Source organism: Rhinopithecus roxellana, chromosome 3 (genome assembly GCF_007565055.1).
Source record: "Rhinopithecus roxellana isolate Shanxi Qingling chromosome 3, ASM756505v1, whole genome shotgun sequence".
Lineage (NCBI taxonomy): Eukaryota > Metazoa > Chordata > Mammalia > Primates > Cercopithecidae > Rhinopithecus > Rhinopithecus roxellana.
Window position 1 is genome coordinate 110,437,192 of NC_044551.1, and position 17,349 is coordinate 110,454,540.

General features: G+C 40.6%; 1 non-coding gene across 1 annotated transcript; it reads left to right on the top strand.

The window, feature by feature from the left end:
- The first annotated feature begins 1,242 nt into the window (after positions 1-1,242).
- Positions 1,243-1,429, top strand: LOC115896744. The gene has a single exon (XR_004056637.1). It is a non-coding gene; the product is annotated as a U2 spliceosomal RNA (small nuclear RNA).
- Positions 1,430-17,349: the final 15,920 nt, after the last annotated feature.

The following is a 17,349-nucleotide window of genomic DNA, read 5'->3' on the forward strand; positions in this document are numbered from 1 at the left end:
CAAAGATGAATTGTCACTGCAAATAATCTTTAAAACAGGTGAAGTTAATTTTGTACTACCTTTAAAATGAAAAATTAACCCTTAAAATTCCTCACGAAACTCCCAAGTCACTGCAGCCAAGCCTGCCCCACCAGTTTGAGAAGATCTGTATCAGCTACAAGTTTATTTCTATATTATATATTCCCAATTATATTTGAGGTCTTTGGAGGCCCTGACAGTGTGAGGCACCACAGCTATTTCTTTCTTCTTCCTTTCTTTTTTTATTTTTTGTTTTTTTGAGATGGACTCTCAGTCTATTGCCCAGGCTGGAGTGCCGTGGCGTGATCTTGGCTCACCGCAACCTCAGCCTCCCAGGTTCAAGCGATCCTACTGTCTCAGCATTTTGATTAGCTGGGACAACAGCTGTGCACCACCACACCCAGTTAATTTTTCAGTCTGGCCTTGAACTCCTGACCTCATGTGAGCTGCCCACCTTGGCCTCCCAAAGTGCTGGGATTATAGGCATGAGCCACTATGCCCTGCACACCTATTTCTTTCTGTATGGATTTAAAGGGAAAAAAAATCACAGTGTATTTCTTTTAATTTGTTCATGCAGTATGTAGTTATCTGCATTCCATTTGTCTGGGTTTGCTGAGTGTGTGAAGAACTGGTGTCATAAGTACAGACAAGGCCTTCAACTTTGTTTTGCACATGCTTTAAGCCCCACTTGTATTCTCAAGTGTCAGGCTCTCTCTGGGGTGGGCTGATGACCACTCTTCCACCTGCAGAGTGCATTTCATCCAGCTACTGGCAGCTGCAAGGGTTTCAAGGCCTAGGAAAAGCTTAGTCCTCTGAGACTGCTGCTTGCCCAGAAATACAAGTCATACTTTTGTGATATCTGGTTGCTTGCCATATGGTGTCTCAAGGGGTCTGGGATCATTTACTGCAAGAATTCAGTGGGATCATGTTACAGTGCTCAGAGTCTAAGACAGGCACACAAGAAACACACTACTACTGCATGGCCTTCTTTAGCAGCATGTGGAAATGTTGCAAACCATGGGAAGGCTTGGATTAACCCCATAAAGAGACAAACAAGGAAAGAACTGGATGGGATTCCCAACAATCTTGGAGTTCAAAGGACCCATTGTAGGGCTGTTCTGGAGTGTTGGATGGGGTGATAATTATTAATAGTTCCATTTGGTTCCTATAAAAACAATCACTTCAAAAACATTGATTATTAAAAGTCTCAGAAAATTTATTTTTACCACTTCTCAGCCTTCTGGGTAAGAGCAAGTGTAGTATCTATTTATATCAGTTTAGTATCTGATACATCCTCTATGGGAGGATAATATATTGAATGGATTTTTGGAGTTAGGAGATGGACTAGGAACTTGCCCCACTCCACCTGTTGACCTAGTATTGTAGTACCTCCAGGAATAGTGCATCCCTTTTGGGGTATAGAATGGTTGCAACAAAAAGTAGATCAAGGCTGGGTGTGGTGGTTGATGCCTGTAATCCCAACACTTTGGAAAGCCAATGTGGGAGGATCGCTTGAGTTCAGGAGTTTGAGACCAGCCTGGGCAACATAGTGAAACCCTGTCTCTACAAAAATTATATAAAATATTAGCTGAGTGTGGTACAGTGTGTTTGTAGTCCCAGTTAGGAGGCAGAGCCAGGAGGATTACTTGAACCCAGGAGGCAGAGGTTGCAGTGAGCTGAGATCGCACCATTGCACTCCAGCTTGGGCAACAAGAGGGAAACTCCATCTCAAAAAATAAATAAATAAATAAATACATAAAAAATTAAAATAATAAAGAATTTTTTTTTTTTTTTTTTTTTTTTTTTTTTTTTTTTTTTTTTTTTTTTACTGGGAGGAACAGTGTCAAAGTTTTGATGTTGTCTTTCAGTGATAAGATGACAAATGGCTTTTCCTCCTGCTTCTCTCTCTATTTCTATACTTTGCAAATGAGCTACAAGAATGTAAGTGTAGACATTCATACTCAGACTAACTGGCTCCACTATCTAATACCCAGGTGGCCCTGGACTAATTTCTAATCTCCCATGTTTTTTCTATTAGATGAGGATTCTATTAATAATGCCTGCTTTCATAAAGCTGTTGTTAGAATTAAATGAGGCAATACAAGTAAAGGTTTAAACAGTGCCTGACACATAGTAACTACATCCACTATTTTGGCTATTGTTACTATTACTGCTATACTTAATTGATTCTAAGACTCACATTTTTCTCTTTCATTTTTAACTGCTTTCTAATTGGGATATATCACAGCTCATGGTGTGACATGCTTAATGGACAGCCCTTTTTATTGTTTTGGTGACTTTGGCGGTTTGATGCAGTCAGTCTGAACAGCTGTGCAGTTAGCGTTGCACTGTTGCAGCCTAGGTCAGAGGCTCTATCCCTTGGGCTATGTGGTATTTTGAACTTGCTGATTACTGCTGTTTATGAAAGCCTTATCCACAGGTCAATAGCTATCTTTATGAAGGCAGATCTGACAAATGCATGGGGTCCACAGTTGCCTTCAGAAGATAGCCATGAGGGGGCGGGCGAGCAAGCAGATACTGGCCTTCTTGTCCTCAAAGCTATTGTCCCTCAGTAGGGGCTTTGCTGAGCTGGCTGCTGCTTGTCCTTGGATTACACAGGCATACATGCCCTGGCCTCCTGGGCTTCTAGACAGATTCTAGTGGGCCTCCAAGGGCTTAATACTGAAAAAACTAAGGCAGTAGTCCATTTTTAAGGGAGTGGGGGAAAGTCTTTGGACATACTTTTAAAGCAGCACACTTTTGCTGCTTTTAAAATGCTATGCAGCTGAAGGGGGTATGTGTGTGTGTGTGTTGCATAAGTTTCAGTTAAGAGTGCCAGACCCTGGGAAGGAGCACTAGATGAGCTGCTCTAATTTCATTCTGCATCCAGGACCAAAGAGTGAGCTCTGAAGGAACTAACCTTAAATTCACAGGATTTGTACACAGATTCAAGGATCACTCCTCCTTATGTGATCTCAAGATGTCCCAGATTAGAATGCAGAGTTCTTAGGACTATTGACCTGGCAGTAAGAGGTTGTAGAAACAGCCTCTATGAGCAAAGACAGAAAAATCCAGATCAGAAAAGAATATGAATACTTGTAACTTGGCGGTGCCTACGTTCATTTCAATATTGGGTTGCTAGTGAAGGAAGACATGTGCTCCAATGGAAAACTATGAAACTATGTCACATCTAGACTAGCACAATACACCCTTCATGGTTATCAAATTTCTATTCTGTGGGAGCTATTTTCTAAGTAGGAAAATAACTGATACCAATCAAAATAATTACTTTCTTTGTATTTTGAAATGTTTTTGAAGTGAAATTTTTTCTGGTGGAGGAAAAATACTCCCTCACCCTCTCACCACCCCATGCCCATGCAGAAGCCTGTTTTGCATCCAAATGAGCATTCATATCAATGTTTCTTAGTCTGTAAAAATTTGTACTTCTATGACTTCTCCTTTGAACCAGTTGCCTGGTTTCTCCACGTAATTCGTGAGTTAAATAATACCTTGAACATGTGTTCATTTTCTATCTATATGACTCTCATGATTTTGCTTCTTTTAAAAATATCTTTGAACACTAGAAACACAGGATTCAAAGGACAAAGAACAACTTAGGAAGTTTTGAATATACTGGATGGGAAAGAAAGGCACCTCAAATAAGACTGGGAATGCCCTTAGGTCAGTCCTCTGGACTTTGCTCAAAGCAGCAGTATCTTAAATGCTCTTTTCTAAGAGTATTTCTCTCCCCATCTGGAAAATTCATGGTTCCAAAAATAAACTCTTGCCAAGAGCTTTTTCCCAGTTATTGTTAAGCTCCCAGATCATGGCCTATGGACAAGTGGCATAAACTCTGGCATACTGATGCAGCTCAAACCAAGAAGGTATCTTCTTCCTCTCAATGCTGCTGAATCTCTGCTGCGGTCTTTGCCAACTGTCTTTGGTTTAGACTAAGTACTGAGTTGGGGGAATATAATTTTGTTCTGGGATAACTGCCCTGAGGACTGGGGATGGAGTAGTTTTCTAAATTTGGTAAACGTGGGACCAGTGCTATTATACTCTTATAGTACTACTAATTAACTCTGAACTTTTTCCAAGGGTGGCTCATGTAAGATTTAGCATCAAGTAATACTACATCTTAAGAACCACACTAATTCTGGTATGGAACAGCTTAAGCTATGGCTGCTGAAAGAATCACAGTATCCAAGATGGAGAATCTCTCTCTGAAAACTGAACAAGATAAGAGATTGAGGGGTCAATTTTGAATTGGTATGTCTTTGGACATTCACACTGAATGACAAGGGAAACTGATTCTGGACTTTTAATTCCACTGGACAATCATGATTTTAGAGTCAACTTGTAAGCAGTCTTAGTTGCTCTTGTGAACTCTTTATTTCTCTTGAGATAGATGATTGCTCTGTTGCCAGGTTGGGGTGCAGTGATGTGGTCATTGCTCACTGTGATTTCAAACTTCTGGGCTCAAGCAGTCCTACAGGCATGTACCACCACACCTGGTAATTTTTTTCCAGAAAAAAAATTAACAGGTTTATTTATAATTATTACAAAGTTGAACCACTGAAACTTGTTCACTGAAACATTTTGACTTGTATTAATGCTTTATGTCCCCGCATTTATATTAAAAATTCACAAGAACTACCAATAACAGGAAGAAGAGTTTTGTTTTTTTTTTTTTTTTTTTTTTTGGAGAATGGCCTGTTTCGCATCATAGTGGATTCTTGAGCACATTCTCCACTTACGCAATGTGCTACCTGGATGTCTTTTGGCATAATTGTTACACATTTGGCATGGATAGCACACAGGTTGGTGTCTTCAGAAAGGCCAACCAGATAGGCCTCATTTGCCTCCTGCAAAGCACCAATAGCTGCGCTCTGGAGCCCAGATCTGTTTTAAAGTCCTGAGCAATTTCTCCACAAGATGCTGGAAAGGAAGTTTGTGAATCGGAAGTTCAGTGGACTTCTGATAATGTCTAATTTACCAGAGTTCCACAGAACCAGGCCTGTAAGGATGAAGCTTCTTCACCCCTCCAGGAGAGGGTACACTCTTGCGGGTGGCTTTTGTAGCCAGTCACTTTCTGGGTGCTTCACCACCGGTCGATTTGCGGGCAGTCTGCTTTGTAAGCGCCGTGGTATACAGATCTCATTACTTACCCCCCTTCTCCTTAGGCTGGAGCTCGGCGAGCGAGAGGTGTTGGAGAGCGATAGTGGCATGGCAGCGGCTGCCCATACCTGGTAATTTTTTTAAAATTGTTTGTAGAGGCGGGATCTTCTTGTATTTCCCAGTCTGGTCTCGGACTCCTGGCCTCAAACAACTCTTGTGAACGCTGGATGGAAGAGAGTTTATATCCATATTGCTATGCTTGCTGACCATTTTTTGTTGGACTATCTTAATGTTGAACCTCTAATAGACTATGCTGGTGCATGAGGCTGCTCAGGATTTGTGATGAGAAACAGAATAGGCAGTCAACTTTTGAAACTGGGTACAAAGTGGCTTTGGACTTAATTTACCTACTGTACTGTTCCGATGCATTTGAGACTCTACTGGGGGCAAAACCAAAACTTCTCTCTGGTGGTTCCAGGATGATATTCAAAGGGGAAGTCGTTGGTATTACAGAAGCACCCGTGAGGTAGGAGCATGGACCTATACTGACAACCTGCTGATATTTTTTCCCCAATAGAGCAGCTGCACCCCAGGGTTAATGGTTAATAAAAAACACGACTAGACAACATGTTTAGGAAACTCTCCTGACATTTCTTTCCATGTGAAGGACATTGATTACATAACACTGTCTCCATCCCTTTACTTATAAACCCATGAGTTTGGAGGAGAAAAATGGGCATACAAAGTGTAAACTATTCACTTTTCTTTCCTTCTGACAGTGAACTGCCCTACAAAGGATATGTGTCTTCCTCCTGTACATGGAGATGGTGGCCTTGACAAGCACTGCTGGGAGTGGAATCTCTAATTCTGGTTCCAATATCAGGCAGCTTGCTTGGCCACAGATACAAACTTCCTTCTCCAGTATCAGTTTTATCAATCATGAAGGTAATATTTAGATGTTACATCTGTTTCTTTTATTTTTTTTTCCTTGCTCTGTTACCCAGGCTGGAGTGCAGCAGTGTGATCACGGCTCACTGTAGCCTTAACTTCCTGGGCTCAAACAATACTTCCACCTTAGCTTCCAGAGTAACTGGGAGCACAGGCATGCTTCACCACCCCAGCTAATTTTTAAATTTTTTGGGCTCCAAAGATGTCATTCACCAAATAACTTCCCCCATAGCAGGATGCAAAAATTTCAAATACATACACACAGTCACACAAGTACATGTACAAAAAAATGTACACTTATATATTCAAAACACTAACAAGTTTCTCAGATTTTTGTTTCTTTCAGCTATTTGATCTACCTTTATTCTCCTACATTCTCCCACATTCCTGAAGGGAACATATATTCTATATATCTATGTAGCTATAAATCTATGTATGTATATGTCTATGTATAGATATAAATGTATGCATATTAATATATGTTTATATAATATATAACATATATTTATATGTTTCCTCTTTTCTTCACAATACTGGATATTACCTTTACATTGGTAATTATAGATATATTCTTTTTATAATCAGAAAAAAATTGTGTGTAAAATCTTCAAGAGTTATCCGTATAGATAATAAGGGAAGTAGGATCTGCTCAACAATGCGCAGCAAAAATCTTAGCTATCCAGATCTTCAAATAAGTCTCAGATCTGGGGTCTCAGGCCCCATCAGCCTGGGGCCATCATGAAAGTAGCACATGGATTTACTGGCTGTCATCTGTCTTCTCTATTGTGGGATTTTGAGACCTTTCCAAGTCCCTGGGCTGTCTCATATGTGGGTCACACACAGTATTTTCAGTTATTATCAAGTGTACATATTTTGGGGGCTACCCTCTCCAAGCCTCTTGCACAGACTGCAGATGGAGGTGGTGTAGAAGAGTACAGGAGGAGAGGGAGGAAATGGACCAGGTAGAAGTAAGAACCATAATTTCTCAGAAATGCCCTTCTCTCATTCAGTGTCTATTCTCCTATCACCTTATATATGCTGAAAGAAGTGACCAAGCATGGGTAATTTATAAAGAACAGAGGTTTAATTGACTCAAAGTTCCGCATGGCTGGGAGGCCTCAGGAAACTTACAATCATGACAGAAGGGGAAGCAAACACATCCTTCACATTGTGGCAGGAGAGAGAAGTGCTGAGCAAAGTGGGAAAAGCCCCTTATAAAACCATCAGATACCTGGGAACTCACTAACTGTCACAAGAACAGCAGGGGGGAACTGCCCCATGATCTCATCACCTCACACAAGGTATCTTCCCCAGCATATGAGGATTACAATTAGGATTACAATTTAACATGAGATTTGGGTGGGGACACAGAGCTAGACCATATCATATCTTCTCTTGTAAGTCTTTCCTTTTCTTTAGAGGACGTCCTTCTCAAGGAGCCCTGAAGTCCCTCTCCGTGGGCTTTCTTGTGATTACATAGCTGTGAATCCTAGGCCAGGCCTAGCCTGGGTTCAAGCTAAGGCCACCATTACGTTTTCTGATTGGCTGAGTTTCAAATACTGAAACATTTATCCTTTGAAAAACAAAACAAAATTTTAAAAATCAGTTTGGATAGAAATGGCGTTCACACTTCGTGAGGGCTTTAAATGATACCTGAACATGAATGAAACTTTCTCTAATGATCTGGGATCAACCTAATGAACATGATAGTTGGTACTGTTCTATGACACAGCTATTTCCTGCTATTGAGCTCTGTAACTGTTTGCTACAGCTCCTAAAATGCTATACTTTTGGGGATCCTCTGTCTTCTATTCATGGTTATAGTGTCTTGTTATTGTCAATATCCTTGTGAATTAAAAACTAGAAAAGCAATATTGATAAATTTGGTATAAGTAAGAGTAAATTGGCTCTTCTGAGAGTTACTGGAGTTTTCCCATGAATATAATGTATAACCTCAAATGAATTTGGGAATCTTTATTTTGGCTGCTCTGATGCCTTTGTGATTTGGCTTTTGGATGACAGCTGATTTCCTGTCTGTGACTCTGCATCCTGATTTTTCCATGGAAGTCATAATGTCCTGGAGTAATATAGTGATAGTTTCTGCTTTCATTCTCAAAGGTGTTGCAAATTGGATAATAGATTAAATGGTCACCCTACAAATGAGTGATAGTATCAGCAGGATTAAAAACTGTACTACTTTCTTCTCTAAGTGATCTATATATCAGGATTATACTCAGGTTCACCAAAAATTAAAAAGAAAACATGAAAATGTACAGCTGAGCTTTATTCTAAAGATTTCCAGATTTGCTTGCCTAATAGAAATCTGAGATGGAAGGAGGAAAACTAATATTAAGTACCTACTGTTTACCTTGACCTATGCCAAACACATTCACATTTATTAAATTTGTTTAATCCTCAAAATAGATATAATTCTCTTCTATGTAAAAGGAAGCCAAGTCTCCAAGAATTAGCTTACAAACCTCAAGGCTGACATAAGGAGAAAAGAGAGATGCTTTTAAACCACAAATAGACTTATTTCAAGTTCTTTTATTCCATTCCTAACCACAATGTTTATCATTATCATACAGTAAGCTGGAGAACCTCCTCTTGGTAACATTATAACATTGTCTTCACAGTTGGTTAATAGAAACAGGTAGGATAGGAAAAATAACTTAATTTAATTCAGAAATGTTTGGAAAGCCTTGGTTTGGAGAAGTTGCTGAATATAATGTCATAGTGTTAGTTTAATTGTAAATACTACTTGGCTGATTATTGCTGTAGTTTCTGAGGTCTGTGGCTTTGAACATTTTTAAGCATCTGATGAGTCAAAGGAATGGAAAATCATGGGGGAAAATGTAACTTGAAACATTCTGGGTGTATCTGGAATGCAGCCCTCCATTTTTAAAAGTGAAGGCTTACAGCACAAAACAGCAGTATTCTGAGAAATGTGTGACGGCATCCACCCCATCCATAATCATTTAAAAAACTGTCCATATATTAGGACCCAAGTCTGCCATTTTGATTTATGTATATTCTTTTTTCTTATGTTTTTAATTTTTCTTTTCTTTCCCCAATTTCCTGTAGGTTACAAGAACATTTTTTGAAAGTTCATATTTATTTATCTGGGATTTTTGAGCTGTTTCTCTATATAGTCTTTTTTAAAGGTTGTTCAAGTTATTATATTATACCTACATAAATTATCACAGTCTATTGATGTTAAGATTTACCAGCTCAAGTGAAGTATAGAACACTTAACCCCACTTAAGTCTCCTTTCCCCACTCCCATTTATAATATAATTGTCTTAAATACTTCCTTTATGTACATTGAGAAACATACTGTTAAATTAAGTTTGACCTATAGCTGTCTCCTTATGTTTTAAGTACTGCCCAAAGCCTTCTAGTGCATAATAAACTGTAACCCAGCTTGATGTATAAACAGACTGTAAACCACTTTAACAAAGAGCTGAGGCTCAACCAATCACAGCAGCTTAACTTCAGCCAATTAAAGGCAGTCAGCTGTTCAAACCAGTTTCAAATAAGGTAAATGCCCACCTTTAACCAGTCCAGCTGTTTCTGTACATCACTTCTGTTTTCTGTATATCAATTATTTTTTCCTGTTTATAAATGTTGTCTAACTGTGTGGCAACCCTGGAGCCTCTCTGAACAGGTTTTCTTTGTCTTTGATTTTTAGAAGTTTGATTATGATGTGTCTTGGTGGGGCTTTCATTTAGGTTTATCCTATTTTGAATCTTGCAGCTTCTTGACTTTGTAGGTTTATACTTCTTGCCAAATTGGGATATTTTGCAGCCATTATTTTTTGAGTGCTTTTTTATTCTCATGATTTCTCCTCTCCTTCTAGGACTCCAATGACATGGAGTTAGATCTTTTGTTATGGGTCCATTGGAAATTTAGGCTCTGTTGATTTTTGTTCAGCCTATATTCTGTCTGTAGTTCACATTAGATAATTTCTGTTGCTCTATCTTCAAGTTCATGGATTCTTTCATCTTTCTTCTTCATTAGGCCATTGAGCCCATCCATTAAAATTTTAATTTATATTATTGCATTTATCAGTTTTAAAATTTCCATTTGGTTCTTTTTTTTTTTTTTTTTTTTTGCTGAGATTTTCTGTTTTTTTTTTTTTCATTTGTTTCAAGTGTATTTGTAAATTTTGCTAAAGCCATTTTATACTAGCTGTTTTTAAACTCTTGTCAGATGATTCAAACAGTATTCATGTCATCTTTGTGTTGTCATCTGCTAGGGTTTGAATTTGTCCCCTAAAGTTCATGTGTTGGGACTAGATTCCTCAATGTCGCAGTGTTGTGAAGTTATATGGTTTGGCTTTGTGTCCCTACCCAAATCCCATCTTGAATTGTAATTCCCATGTGTTGAAGGAGGGACCTGATGGAGGTCATTGAATCATGGGGGTAGTTTTTCCCATGCTGTTCTCATGATAGTGAGTGACTTCTCACAAGACCTGATGGTTTAAAAGTGTGTGTTAGTTCCTCTCTGTCTCTCTTTTGTTGCCATATAAGATGTGCCTAGCTTTCCCTTTGCCTTTTGCCATGATTGTAAGTTTCCTGAGTCCTCTCCAGCCATGCAGAACTGTGAGCCAATTAAATCTCTTTTCTTTATAAATTAACCAGTCTCAGTCTCAGGTAGTTTTTTGTTTTTTGTTTTTTTTTTTGTTTTTTTTTTTTTTGAGGTGGAGTCTCACTCGTCACCCAGGCTAGAGTGCAGTGGCATGATCTCAGCTCACTGCAACTTCTGCCTCCTAGGTACAAGTGATCCTCCCACCTCAGCCTCCCAAGTAGCTGGGACTACAGACATGTGCCACCATGCCCAGCTAATTTTTTGTATTTTTAGTAGAGATGGGATTTCACCATGTTGGCCAGGCTGGTCTTGAACTCCTGACTTCAAGTGATCTGCCCACCTCAGCCTCCCAAAGTGCTGAGATTATAGGCATGAATGACCATCCCCAGCTGCAGGTAGTTCTTTATAGCAGTGTAAAAATAGACTAATACAGAAAATTGGTATTTGGAGTGGGGTAGGGCTACAAAGAGAACTGAAAATGTGGAAGTGACTTTTGAATTTGGAACGGGGTAATGGGCAGAGGTTGGAATAGTTTGGAGGGTTCAGAAGACAGAAGGATGTAGGAAAGTTTGGAACTTTGTAGAAACTTGTTGAATGGTTTTGACCAAAATGGTTTTAGTGATATGGGCAATGAAATCCAGGCTGAGGTGGTCTTAGATGGAGATGAGGAACTTATGGGGAGCTGGAGTAAATGTCACTCTTTGCTGTGCTTTAGCAAAGAGAGTGGCAACATTTTGCCCCATGCCCTAGAGATCTATGGAACTTTGAACTTGAGAGAGATGATTTAGGGTATCTGACAGAAGAAGTTTCTTAGCAGCAAAGCATTCAAGATGTGACCTGGCTGTTTCTAAAAGCATAGAGTCATATGCATTCACAAGGAGATAGTCAGAAATTGGAACTTATGTTTAAAAGGGAAGCAGAGCACAAAAGTTTGGAAAATTTGTAGCCTGATCATGTGGTAGAACAGAAAAAACCATTTTCTGGGGAGAAATGTAAACTTTTGGTTGCAGAAATTTGCATAACTAAAATGAAACTGAACGTTAATAGCCAAGACAATGGGGGAAAAGTCTCCAGGGCATTTCAGAGATCTTAACAGCAACCCCTCCTATCAAAGATCTGGAGGCCTAGGAGAGAAAAAATGGTTTCATGGCCATGCTCAAGGTCCTGCTGCTCTATGCAACCCTGGGACATAATGCCATGTGTCCCAGACACTCCAGCTCCAGCCATGGCTAAAAGGGGCCAAGATGTAGCTTGGGCCATGACTGTAGAGGGTGCAAGCCCCAACCCTTGGTGGCTTCCATGTGGTGTTGTACCTGAGGGTACACAGAAGCCAAGAGTTGAGGTTTGGAAACCTCTACCTAGATTTCAGAGGATGTATGGAGATGCCTGGATGTCCAGGCAGAAGTCTGCTGCAGGAGTTGAGCTCTCATGGAGAACCTCTACTAAGGCAATGCTGAGGGGAAATGTTGGGTTGGAGCCCCCATATAGAGTCCACACGGGGGCACTGACTAGTGGAGCTGTGAAAAGAGGGTCACCAACCTCCAGCCCCAGAATGGTAGATCCATTGACGGCTTGCACTGTGCACCTGGAAAAGCTTCAGGCATTTAACACCAGCCTGTGAAAGCAGCTGTGGTGGCTTTACCCTGAAGAACCACAGGGGTGAATCTGTCTAAGGCCTTAGGAGCTCACCCCTTGCATAAGCATGCCCTGGATGTGAGGCATGGAGTCAAAGGAGATTATTTCAGACCTTTAAGATATAATGGCTGTCCTGATGGGTTTCAGATTTGCATGAGGACTGTAGTCCCTTTGTGTTGGCAAATTTCTCCCATTTGGAATGGGAACATTTACCCAATGCCTGTATCTCCATTGTGTCTTGGAAGTAACTAACTTGCTTTGATTTTACAGGCTCCTAGATGGAAGGGACTTGCCTTATCTCAGATAAAACTTTGGACTTTTGGGTTAATCCTGGAATGAATTAAGACTTTAGGGGACTGTTGGGAAGGCATGATTGTGTTTTGAAATGTGAGAAGGACATGAAATTTGGGAGGAGGCAGGGACAGAATGATATGGTTTGGCTCTGTGTCTCCACCCAAATCTCATCTTGAATTGTCGTGCCCACTTGTAGAGGGAAGGCCCTGATGGGAGGTGACTGGATCATGGGGGTGGGTTTCCCCATGTTATTCTTGTGATAGTGAAGCATTTCTCTTAAGATCTGATCTTTTAAAAGTGTGTGGCAGTTCCTTTCTCTTTCTCTCTTTCTCCTAATGCCATGTAAGACATGCCTTATTTCCTTTTTGCCTTCTGCCATGATTGTGAGTTTCCTGAGGCCTCCCCAGCCATGTGGAACTGTGAGTCAATTAAACCTCTTTTTTAAAATAAATTTCACAATCTCAGATAGTTCTTCATAGCAGTTCCCCCTTCACAGCAGAGGGGAAAATAGACTAACACAGGAGGTAAAAAAAAAATGTTTTTTTGAGACAGAGTCTCGCTCTGCTGCCCAGACTGGAGGGCAGTGGTGCGATCTTGGCTCACTGCAAGCCCCACCTCCTGGGTTCACGCCATTCTCCTGCCTCAGCCTTCTGAGTAGCTGGCACTATAGGCGCCTGCCACCAGGCCTGGATAATTTTTTTGTGTTTTTAGTAGAGACAAGGTTTCACCTGTGTTAGCCAAGATAGTCTCAATCTCCTGACCTTGTGATCCACCCACCTTGGCCTCCCAAAATGCTGAGATTACAGGTGCAAGCCACCGCATCTGGCCCAGGAGGTGAAATCTTTTAAGAGGTGATTAGGCCATGAGGGCCCTCATGAATGGATTAATACTGTCATCACTGCAGTGGGTTCATTATTATGGGAGTGGGTTTGTTTTTTTTAATTAAAGAACAAGTTCAGCCATCTCTTTCTGCCCCTCTCCTTTCTTACTCTCCCTCTCTTTTTCTCTCTTTGCTCTTCTACCATGGGATGACATAGCAAGAAAGCCCTCACCAGATGCTGGCCCCTTGATCTTGGATTTCCCTGCCTCTGGAACCGTGAGTCAATAAATTTCTGTTTATTATAAATTACCCAGTCTGTGGTCAGCTATAGCAGCACAAGGTAGACTAAGACAGTATCTGATTATTGTCTTTTCTTATTCACATTGAGTTTTTTGGGTTTTCGCATGATGAGTAAATTTTAATATTCTGGACATTTGGGGCATTAAATCAGAAGATTCTGGATCTTATTTAAATCTTCTGTTTCAGCAAGCCTCATCTGAAACCACATCAGCATGGAAAGGAAAGTGCTGCCCCATAACTGCCACATGGGGGTAGAGGTTTAGGTTCCCAGTGCAGCTTTCATTGGCACTCTCAGGAGGAAAGAGACCACCTCATTACATCTGGGTAAGGGTGGAAGCATAGCCTTCCCACTTGGCCTTTGCTGATGGGATCAGGGCAGGGCTACAGTTTTCCTCCCAATGTCTGGTTGGAGTTGGGTGGTTATTGTCAAAAATTTTATTCCTGCAGTTTGGAGATTTGTCAAGGAACTTAGAACTACTACTTGACCCAGCAATCTCATTATTGGGTATATATTCAAAAGAAAATAAATTATTCTACCCAGAAGACACATGTACTTGTTTGTACATTGCAGCAGTATTCATAATAGCAAAGACATAGAATCAACCTAGGTGCCCGTCAATGGTGGACTGCATAAAGAAAATGTGGTGTATATGTACCATAGGATACTATGTAGCCATAGAAAGGAGCAAAATCATGTCCTTTGCAGCAACACGGATGCAGCTGGAGGCCATTATCCTAAGCTGTATTAGTCCATTCTTATGCTGCTATGAAGAAATACCTGGGACTGGTAATTTATAAAGGAAAGAAGTTTAATTAGCTCACAGTTCCGCATTGCTGGGGAGGCCTCGGGAAACTTATGATCATGGCAGAAGGCAAAGGAAAAGCAGGCACCTTCTTCACAGGGTGGCAGGATGGAGTGAGTGCCAAGTGAAGTAGGGGAAGCCCCTTATGAAACCATTAGATCTCACAAAAACTCACTCGTTATTATAAGAACAGCATAGGGGAAACTGCTCCCATGATTCAATTATCTCTACCTATTCCACCCTCAACATATGGGGATTATGGGGATTATAATTCAACATGAGATTTGGGTGGGGACATAGATCCTAACCATATCATAAGCTAATTAATACAGAAACAGAAAAACAAATACCACATCTTTTCACTTATAAGTGGGAGCTAAACAATGGATACTCATGGACATAAAGATGGAAACAGTAGACACTAGAGACCACTAGAGGGGCAAGGGAAGGGGGAGGGCAAGGGTTGGAAAGCTATTGGGTACTATGATCAGTGTCTGGGTGACAGGGTCGCTCATACTCCAAACCTCAGCATCATATAATATACCCAGGTAACAAGCCTACACACTTTTTCCTTGAATCTAAAATAAAAGTTGAAATTATTTTTAAAAAAATTAAATTAATTAGATGTTTTTTTTCTTTTTCACTAGGCTGACCCTTTGACCCTTTCTTGGTTTTCTTGGGGCTTTTTTTTCTTTAATCAGTGTATGTTGGTATTTTGGGTTACAGGCTTCTCTAGAATCCAGTATAAAATATATAAGGAAAGAGGAAATCTGGAGACCTCAGTTGCATGCTGTTTTTAAGGTTTCAAAGTCCCTAACTGAGCTTTTTGTCTCCACCTTTCCGAGTATTCTTATGTTTGTTTTATGTATGATGTCAAGAGATTTGGCTATATCTAGAGAAGGGAAGAGAGAGACACACCTGCTTTCTCTTCCAGCTGTGATCTTCTAGCCCTTTTGATGTGCCCTCAGTGTCCAAATATTTTGAAATAACCATGATCCCCAGAAGGTTCTATAATCAAGATTGACACGTGGCTCTCTGTGTCAGCTGGTTTCATCAACTATTTCCCTAAGTTTAAGTTGTTATTGGTGACTAGGGATATTAATTTAGACACAAATGTACATGGATTGACTTACCTTGGTTTAATTTGCCTTTGTTGAAATTGCATTCTGTCAGATTATTTTGGCCAATTTTCCTTCTTTAGCCCTGTCGTATGTAACTCTTCAAGCTAAGTTCCTAGTCCCTAACCTCCTGAGTGAACATAAATTGTTTCCTAATTGTTTGCTTTGGGCTTATAAATGAAACTTCTTCCTCTAATGTCAAATTTCATTTCATGTATGGGGCTGTTCTGCAGTGAGTAGATATATGCAAATCTCCCCCTCAAAGGCTAAGGAAGCTGGGAAGCCGGAGAAAAAGGCGGATACGTCTAGTTTCTCAGAAAGAAACATTTGATAGGAACCTCTGAACAGAAGCACTGCCTGGGGCAGCTGAGAGACCATAGATTCCCACACCTACCCTCCAGAAATATTCTTTCTCTAGCAGGTTTTTTGTTTTTTGTTTTTTGTTGGTAAAACATGCAGCTACATTGGACACAATCAGATAAATGAAAAAGCACATGTTCTACAGGTTGGTGCAGTTCCTCCTCTCGCCATTTGCTTTTCATTTCTATTGCTAGCTGAACCTGTGTTGAAAAACAAATGGCCTACCAAAGCAGCCAGCCCACTGCAGTGGTGATCCACTGCCCTTCCTTACTTCACTGCACCATATGCCGTTCAGTTAATAACCACTCTAGGCCAACCAGCATGTTCAGGGTGTCTCCATAATCACCCAGAAATCCAAATGCATCTAACAGACGTGCCACGCCATCCCACGTAGACGTGACTGGCCAGCCTGGGATTTCCCTACAGATGCTTCATTCCCCTTTCCCATTTCTTGGCCTCTTAGCTCCTGACTGACTCACCAAATGTTCTGGGAGAGTAGGTATATACAGATCTACCCCCCAAAGGCCAAGAAAGCTGACAGGCCAAAGAGGCTGACAAATTCAGTTTCCCAGAAAGAAACATTTATTAGGGACTTAGCAAACAGAAGCGATGCTTTGGGCAGCCACAAGATGATGGATCCCCACACTTGATACTCCAGAAAATATCCTTTCTGTAGCAAGCTTTTTTTTTTTTTTTTTTTTTTTTTTTTTTTTTTTGATAAGACATGCGCTGCTGGTCATGTCTTAGACCCTTTTATGACACTCATGACCACTGGGGAAGTTAGAGAAGCATCTTTATGAAGAGTTGTCTATGACAGAGGCATTGTTTCTTGACCTTGCTGTGGGAATGCCTGGATATGCAGGAATCAATGACGGTTTCACTTCAAGATGGCATTTTTCTTGCCATGCAACAGGCCGCTTTCCTACAGGAGCCCACTTACAGAGTTCGCCTGTGAGGTGTGATTTCTGAGTAATTTCAGGGTGTTACAAGTTCCTTTGCAAGGGATCATATATCTTGTTATCAGTAGTGTAGACCCGGAGGTAAATTAGTTTCAGGTTGAGGACTTAGAATGTATTTTTAGATGGGAGCCTCCTACGTGGTGGGGAAGACTTCAGGTGATGATAGGGTCAGGGGATGCCAAGGAGAGGGAAAGAAGCATGTGCTATAAGGGGTGGGAGAGTGAGCTGGTTGAATCTGGGGATTCAACCTAGAGAAAGCTGAGAGAAAGGAGGCCACCAAACGTGGCATATTTCTGAAAGTTAGCCAGCATGACTGACTGCCTGTCAGTACAGAACCAATCAGATATTTTGTTCTCTATCATGTTATTTAGATAAAATATGTCAGA